Consider the following 7943-nt stretch of genomic DNA (forward strand, 5'->3'; position numbering starts at 1 on the left):
TGAACTTCCAATAACACAGGGAAATAAATAGAAAAAGTGCCTGGAAGGGGAAACCAAGATTTTCATCTGGGCTGTCTCTCATTATGAGTTTTTAGAAAAGAAAGGAAAGAAAAAAAAAAAAAAAAAATATATATATATATATATATATATATATATATATATATATAAAACTGCTTTAAGGGTGCCTGGGGGGCTTAGTCAGCTGAGCATCTAACTCTTGATTTCTGCTCAGGTCATGATCCCAGGGCTGTGAGATTGAGCCCTGAGTCTGGCTCTGAGCATGGAGTCCGCTTAAGATTCTCTCTCTCCCTCTGCCCCTCCCCCACTCGTTCCCTCCTCTCCCTCCTCCTCCTCTTCCTCCTCCTCCTCCTCCTCCCTCTTTATCTTTCAAAATAAAGGAATAAACTTAACAATAACAACAACAAAAGAAACAAAAACCTGCTTTAATGATCTATTATCTCACTTTTCTCCAGGAAGCACACTTTTCTGGATGTGAAGGCTGCATCTTTTTTAAACTCATGAATCCTGGAGAAGTCCACTTGTTGTGAGCAATTATGTCCCTCATCAGCTTTGGAGCCACAGCTTCCATTTGCAGCTCCAGCTGCCTCTTCGTGGGGGAGGGAAGGCCCTGGCAGCTGTCCAAGGCCGCACACCAAGCAAGAAAATCAAAGTTCGCAAAGAGCGTTGAGTACCAGCTCCACCGGATTAGGCCGGGAGAAGTGAACCGTTCAGAACCGCTCTCTGGTTTATTATCTTCTCTCCCGTTCCCAGGGAGTATCTTCTACAGATAAGCAGGGATGGGAAAACGTATCAGCACTCTAAATGCAAGTTTACAGAAAGAAATTCAATTAGCAGAGGGAAAACCATATGTAGATACAGACGATGTAGGACTATACCCACAACTCTTACACCTACCTATAAGCTCTTTTCTGCCTAGAATATCTGCCGTAAGGCCAGTTCATCTCACTCTGCCTCTGGGCAGCAGGCGGCCCTCCTGTTTCCAGGCCTCATCCGAGGCTGCCTCACTCGGGGGTTTACACGTTCAGCTTTATCCTGGCCGGACCTTCTGGAGACTTCTCCAAGACTCCAGTGGACGTCCTCCTCGGGGTTTTGGCTCGCCCGGTTTCCGGCTTCCCCGTGGTGCTGGCTGAATTATAGTGCACTCCGCCTGGAGGAAAGACGCGGAGAAGCCCCATTCAGATTCACTGCTGAAGTGTCACTTTGCTGTTTTGTCTTGCCATTGAGTTGCTGGCTCACCTCCTGTCTCCGTCTATCTTTACGCTGCACAAAGCAGACCTGAGAAAAATTCAAACAGTCCCTCTCTCTGCTTCAGGAGTGACCACCTAACCACAGGCCAGGTGCTTCCGGCCTGCATTCTTCTGCCTGGCGGACCCCTGGACACGAGCTCTGGTAGCCACTTTCCGTTCTGCCTTTTGTTTACTTCCTGCCCGCACCGTAGACGCTGGTTGAGAGTGGAGAACGGTGGAGCGGAAAGGAGAGAGCTCTGAACTTGAAGTCATAGGAGTTCTAATCCTCCCGGCCTGAGGCCTTAGTGTCTGCGTGACCTTTAGTTGTCATTTAACCTCACTGAGACTCAGTTTCTTCATCTGTAACATGGACATCCACGTGCTCCTGCTCAGTCACCAGGGGCCAACAGAAACTCCTTCCCCAGAGACTTCCCCTCAGACCTAGTCTCCATATATATATATTTTTAAAGATTTATCCCATGTATTCTGCTTAAGAGCTAAAAACCAGACTCCTTTAAAAAAGCAGAAATAGGGGAACCTCGGTGACTCAGTCGGGTAAGCGTCTGACTCTTGATTTCAGCTCAGGTCATGATCTCACGGTTTGTGAGATTGGGCACCGATTCCGGCTTCATGGTGACAGCGTGGAGCCTGCTTGGGATTCTCTCTCTCTCTCTCTCTCTCTCTCTCTCTCCCTCTATCTTTGCCCCTCCCCTGCTTGCTCTGTCTCTCTCTCAAAATAAATAAATATAAATAAACTTAAAAAAAAAAAAGAAAGTAGAAACTGAAGCTGACATGAAGATCTAGAGAATTTCTAATAATGTGTTGTGCAGTTTAATTGAATTACTTGATAGAAAACAATTCAGCAGCGCTGGGTGCCTGGTGGAGGCCCCACAGGTGAGCCCTCTTCTCTCTTCCTTAGGACACATTTTCATCTCCAGATCTGGTACAGAAGTTTCTAGGAAACCAGGGAAGAGAAAGTGAAAAGTATCAAATGCCCAGGAAGGCATTCAGAATATTGGGTTTCTTTCCTTTTTTTTTTTTTTAATGTTTGTTTGTTTATTTATTTTTGAGAAAGAGAGAGAGAGAGAGAGGCAGAGAGAGACACACACACAGAATCCAAAGCAGGCTCCAGGCTCCGAGCTGTCAGCACAGAGCCCGATGTGGGGCTCGAACTCACGAGCGGTGAGATCATGGCCTGAGTTGAAGTGGGACGCTTAACTGACTGAGCCACCCCGGCACCCCATGGGTTTTCCTTTACAGAGCAGCCTTCTGGATATGTGTTCCCTTGAAGCAGAAAGGGTAAAGTTAAATCCCCCTGATCTCATTCTGTTCAGGAGTGAGCACAGCAGGTGCACAAGGGGATCCACATACAGCTTCTCCAAACTCCTCCACTGTGATCCCAGGCAAGGGAGCGTGGGCGCACCTAAGGCGCCTGTTAAGCCAAGGAGAAGACCGGTGCGACCTGTGGTCATTTACAAAGCCACATGACCACACCTGTGACCGCGACTGCAACGGCTCCGAGAGGTGGCTGTGGGTGCAAAGGGGAGCTGACGCGTTACTGCAGAGGAATTCCTTCTTTAGAAAGCCCTCCCGTTTCTCTTGGTGTGTGCTTTGGGTTAGGAGCAGAGAGGTGGGAATTGGGTCCCACTCAGCGTCCCCCATGCCGCCCAGGCGGGCCATTCTGCAGCGTTCTGGGTGTCAATTCTGAATCAGAGGCTGCCGCAGAGAGATGGCTGGCTGGCCTCTTATCCAGCCGTCCTGTGTGCACGTTTACCGAGTGCCTATTGTGTGCCACACAGTATTTTTTAGCGCTCTGCTGGCCTGAACTCATTAATTCCTCACAGCACCTCCAGAGGCGGGCACCACTTTTATCCCTGCTGCACAAACAGAGAAACTGAGGCAAAGGGAGGTGTAGCTTTCTTTGTGTCCTCTTTGCTAGAAATTGTTTTTGGTTTGTGGTTATTGACTTGAAGGTGGCAATTTCCAGGGGAAAAGTTTTCTTTAATTGTTTTAAGTTTATTGATTTATTTTTGAGAGAGAACACAAGCGAGGGTGGGGAGTAAGAGTGAGAGAGAGAGAGAGAGAGAGAGAGAGAGAGGCACAGAACCTGAAGCCGGCTTCAGGCTCTGAGCTGTCAGCACAGAGCTCAATGGGGGGCTTGAACTCATGGACATGAGATCATGACTTGAGCTGAAGTCTGACACTTAATTGACTGAGCCACCCAGGCATCCCTCATTGCTGTTTTAGAATACTAACCTATGATCAGTTGGTATATGTTAAGGGTAAGACTCAATAGTTCAAAAATAAGTGATTCTTCTCTTTCTATCTTAGTATTCTCATTATTTCTGGCCATTTGTTTTAAGATCTATGGGATGTTCTATATATGGAAGGGGCCCTAGTTAAATGGCAGTCTCTAGATCTGGATACTAATTTTCATCTCTGCCTTCTCAAGAAAGCCTGGCTTTTGCCTATTCAATGGAATTCTTGTAGTGCGTAAATCTTATAAAAACACATGGAGATGAAAAATAAGGGCTTGGGTGAAAGGGTTTTTCTTCAGCTGCTGGGGACCCAGCTGGGCCACGTGGGTTGTGGAAGACACAGAAGAAGAGAGGTCTTTGGAAGTAGGTGGCCAGAGCGGATACGACTCATTCAGTCCACGTGGTCAGTAAAGACGTGGGCGGAGGTGTGAGATGTCCTCTCGTCCTTACAGTCCACTGGGAGCAGTTTAGATCCCAACAATTCTCATCTTCTACAGGCTCTTTCTGGTCGCAGCCCGGATCCAATGACTGGAAACAAAGGAATTTCACTTACTCCTGAGCGCGGGCAAGACACTGGAAAGACCATGTGTAAATCATCAAGAGTAGAAAACACAGCTTTGACCATATGTAACTGGTGAGCGTAACAAGACTGCTTGTGACATAAACAAAACACAGCATGACAGTCTTTCCCCCAACAAACCTTTAAGCTTGATTCAGTGGGATTAATTGTCTCCTGCCCGGGGATGTGAACTCTGGCACATCTTACTGCTTTTGCCTCCAATCTTATATAAAAGATACTCCAAGGTCACTTTAGGTTGCAAACACAGTCTCCATTCAGTAATTAGAATGTCATGGCGCAGATGTTAATCAAAACTTTGAACGTGAAGGCATCCAATTGTCTGACTTCCTTCAGTTCTGACCTGCTTCAGGCGTGGTCCTCTTGTCTCCACCCCTCCCTGTTCACTCCCTCCCCCCTCTCCTCCCTCCTCACCCCCTGCTCACTCCCCTCCCTCCTCACCCTCTCCTTGCTCAAGCCCCTACTCACTCCCCTCCCTGCTTACCTCCCTCCCTCTTTCCTCTCCTCCCTCTTCACTCCCTCCCTCCTCCTTCCCTTTCTTCCTCCCTCCCTTTTCTACTCATCCCTGCTCACTTCCCTACCTCTCATACCCCTCGTTCCTCACTCCCCTCCCTCCTCACCCCTTCCCTGTTCAACCTCCATTCACTCATCTCTCTGCTCACCTCCCAGCCCTCCCTCCCGCATCCTTCCTCCTCTCGCTACTCACCCCCTGCTCACTCCCCTCCCTTCCCATTCCCCTCCTTACCTCCTCCCTGTTCAACCTCCTGCTCACTCACCTCTCTGATCACCTCCCAGACCTCCTTCCTCCCTCTCTTCCCTCCCCCCTTCCTTCATCCCCTCCCTACTCACTCTCTGCTCACCTCCCTCCCTTCCCATTCCCTCCTTACTCACCCCCTCCCTGCTCACCCCCCTGCTCACCTGCCTCCCTTCTCGTTCTCCTCCCTCCTCACTCTCTCCCTCCTTCCCCCCTCCCTGTTTATCCCTTTGTCACTCCCCTCCCTCCTCACCCCTACTCACTCCCCTCCTTCCTCACCCCCCTGCTCACTCCCCTCCCCACCCCCCATTCACCCCTCCCTCCTCCTTCCTCTCTCCTCATTCTTTTCCCTGCTCACCCCTCCTCCCCACTTACTCCCTGCCTCCTCCCCTACCTCCTGACCCTCTCTCTGCTCCCCTCCCTGCTCTCCTCTGGTCTTATCTCCTCCCTCTTCATCTCCCTTCCTCCTCACCCCCTCCCTGCTCACTTCCCTTGCTCACCTTGCCCTCCTTGCTCACCTCTTCCTCCATGTATACTTTTGTGAACACCAAAGAGAGGAGAGGGAGGGAGGGGAGCTTACTTATCCCTGGGCCTGAAGCTACCGTCCCTAATTAGGTTGCCGATGATTGACACAGACCTTTCCTCTGTGGCTATGTCTTTGGGCTCTTTGAAGTACTCCGCTGAGCTCTTCTCCCATAGCTTCCGTTCCCCATGTGGATTCACCTCTGCTCCAGTGGGCCATGTGGAATCTCCCCTTAGCTGCTGGCTGTCCAGTGAACTCCTTCTGCTGGGATGTTCTTACCGTAGGCAGCCAGATGGGCTGGGTCTCTCTCTGGCATGGCTCATCGCCTCGCCGGATCCTCTGCCCCGCCAGCCCTGAGGATGCGGGCTGACCCCATCACAGAGCACTCTCCCAGCGTTAGCACCAGAAGAGTGAGGCAGCTCCTTGCTCTTTGGACGCATTGCCCCTGCAGAAGGCAGGCCTTAAGTAACACTTCATCCTGGCACTCTTAGTCATGAGTTGGAAACTGGTCCTTCGTGTATAGCCGTTGCCATTTCCAAATTTTCTGAGGGGTCCCTGAAACTCTCTAGCAGCCTCTCGCTCTACACCCTTCAGGGTGGAAGATGGTACCCCTGCCATTCTCCCAGATAAAGAGGATGGGCGTTCACACGACGGTAGCACTTCTTGCGAAAAGGAAAAGAAAAATGGAAAGGGAAGGAAAAACCTTGCTAATCTCCTTGGTCTCCTTTTATACTTTTGATCTGACTGAAAGCTTCAAGATTCATGGGACAAGTTTTCGAGGCCTTTCCAAATGGTTGTATGTGAAGCTGAAGGTCTTACCTTGCTTCCATTTTGACATATTACATCCGTTGTATCACCCTGTAGAAGCAGAGGCTGGAAGAATTCAATGCTAACACGCTGTCGTGCGTATTATCCCAAGTAGCTCTGATCAACTAGATATGTGCCTCTTTTCTGCCCCTGCCCAGGGACATGAGGTACACGATTTGGGCCTGGCAGCCTCAGAGCCACAGAAGAATAAGCCTGTTGGGACCAGTCCTTTTTTATTTATATTTATATTGCCCTAGACAATGCCAGCACTTCTAACAGGTTGGGTAATGGGCGGGTAGGGGGTTTCAGCTCATTGAGGGGAGGAAGAGAAATTAATTTTTATCTTTTTTGGCCCCGGTGTTTCAATGTACAGGGTGAGGTGGGAAGGGAGAGGTGCATATTCCTTGGCATTTAGAGGGAACTCACTGGTCACCCCGGTAACGAATCACAACCCCCAGTCAGCCAGGTCACAAATCCCACTGTGGCATACTTCACTTTGTGGGCTACTGTGCTCTCTGTTAACATCATCATGCTACATTACAAACAACCACAAGCTCAGGGGCCTCTATGAGGCAATGTCTGTTGTTTATGTATATGTCAGAGAGTTCCCCTGGGGATTGGCCAGATGGTTCTGCTGATCTGGCTGGGCTCACTCTTGAATGGAGGTTGAGTGAATGCTGGCCAATCTAGGCCCACCTCGGCTGGGATTGACAGGAGATCTGGCTCTGTTTCACATAAATCTTCTCCTATAGCAGGCTAGCTCGGGCAGATACAGGTGTAAAAGTGGGTGGAAATCTGCAGGAACTCTTGAGGCCGAGTTCTTGGAACTGGCACACTTTTCTTTTCTTTTCTTTTCTTTTCTTTTCTTTTCTTTTCTTTTCAGTTTATTTATTTTTGAGACAGAGAGAGGGAGAGAGAGAGACAGAGACAGAGGCAAAAAGAGAGAGGAAGAGACATGAAATCCCAAGCAGGCTCTGCATTGTCAGCATACAGCCTGATGTGGGACTCGAACTGATGAACGGTGAGATCATGACCTGAGCCCATCGGATGCTTAACCGACTGAGCCACCCAGGTGCTCCTGGCACTCTTATTTTCAACTTGGACGTCCTGTGTTTCTTATTTGCCAAATCTGGCAACCCTATATTTCATTCTACTGGCCCAGATAAGTCCTGTGGCTGAGCCCAAAGGGGAGGGGCAGGGCAGATCGCCCTGCCCACAGCAGAAAGCCTTGCAGTTACCTGGCAAAGGGCAAGGACCTAGGGATGGCTAGAAATGCAACCAACCTACCCCCTGGGCTTTTCTATAAACTTTTGTCTTTCTGGCTAAGGACAGTCGTATTTATAGTGGTCTCCCTCATGGTCCCTTCACCTGCATTGCTTACAGTTGACATTGACTTTGTAAGTGGCCATACTCCCTTGCTAAAGTGACTCCTGCCCTCGCAAAAGCTTTGCAAACAGATGATTCAAAGTCCTGCTTTGGCACCGTGATGAATTTCATCACTTTTGGCCCTTTTGGTCCCAAAGAGTCAAAAACGGTAACTGTGAACTCTGACAATATCAGGGTATTATTGTGCCAGGATCACTGGTGAGTAAGAATGACAAGTGAGAGGGAAGAAAGAGGCACAGAGCCAAATGGGGGCTACAGACTTTGGAAGACAGAGCCAAGGGGTGGCAGGAAGAAGCTGGCAACGAGATTGTAACTCAGGTCATGGTTTCCAAGCCTGCTTAACCACCCGAATCACCTGGTGATATTCTACATTCCTTAGGTCCCCGTGAGG

At 49.4% G+C, this 7943-nt stretch overlaps 1 long non-coding RNA gene across 1 annotated transcript; it reads right to left on the reverse strand.

Annotated features, from left to right (window-relative positions):
• Positions 1-427: 427 nt before the first annotated feature.
• LOC122233074 lies at positions 428-6719 on the reverse strand. Its single transcript, XR_006210521.1, has 2 exons — positions 5474-6719; positions 428-818 (listed from the first exon to the last, which is right to left on the reverse strand). It is a non-coding gene; the product is annotated as an uncharacterized LOC122233074 (long non-coding RNA).
• Between the last annotated feature and the right edge of the window lie 1224 nt (positions 6720-7943).

Source organism: Panthera tigris, chromosome D4, assembly GCF_018350195.1.
Source record: "Panthera tigris isolate Pti1 chromosome D4, P.tigris_Pti1_mat1.1, whole genome shotgun sequence".
In the NCBI taxonomy this organism is placed as follows: Eukaryota; Metazoa; Chordata; class Mammalia; order Carnivora; family Felidae; genus Panthera; species Panthera tigris.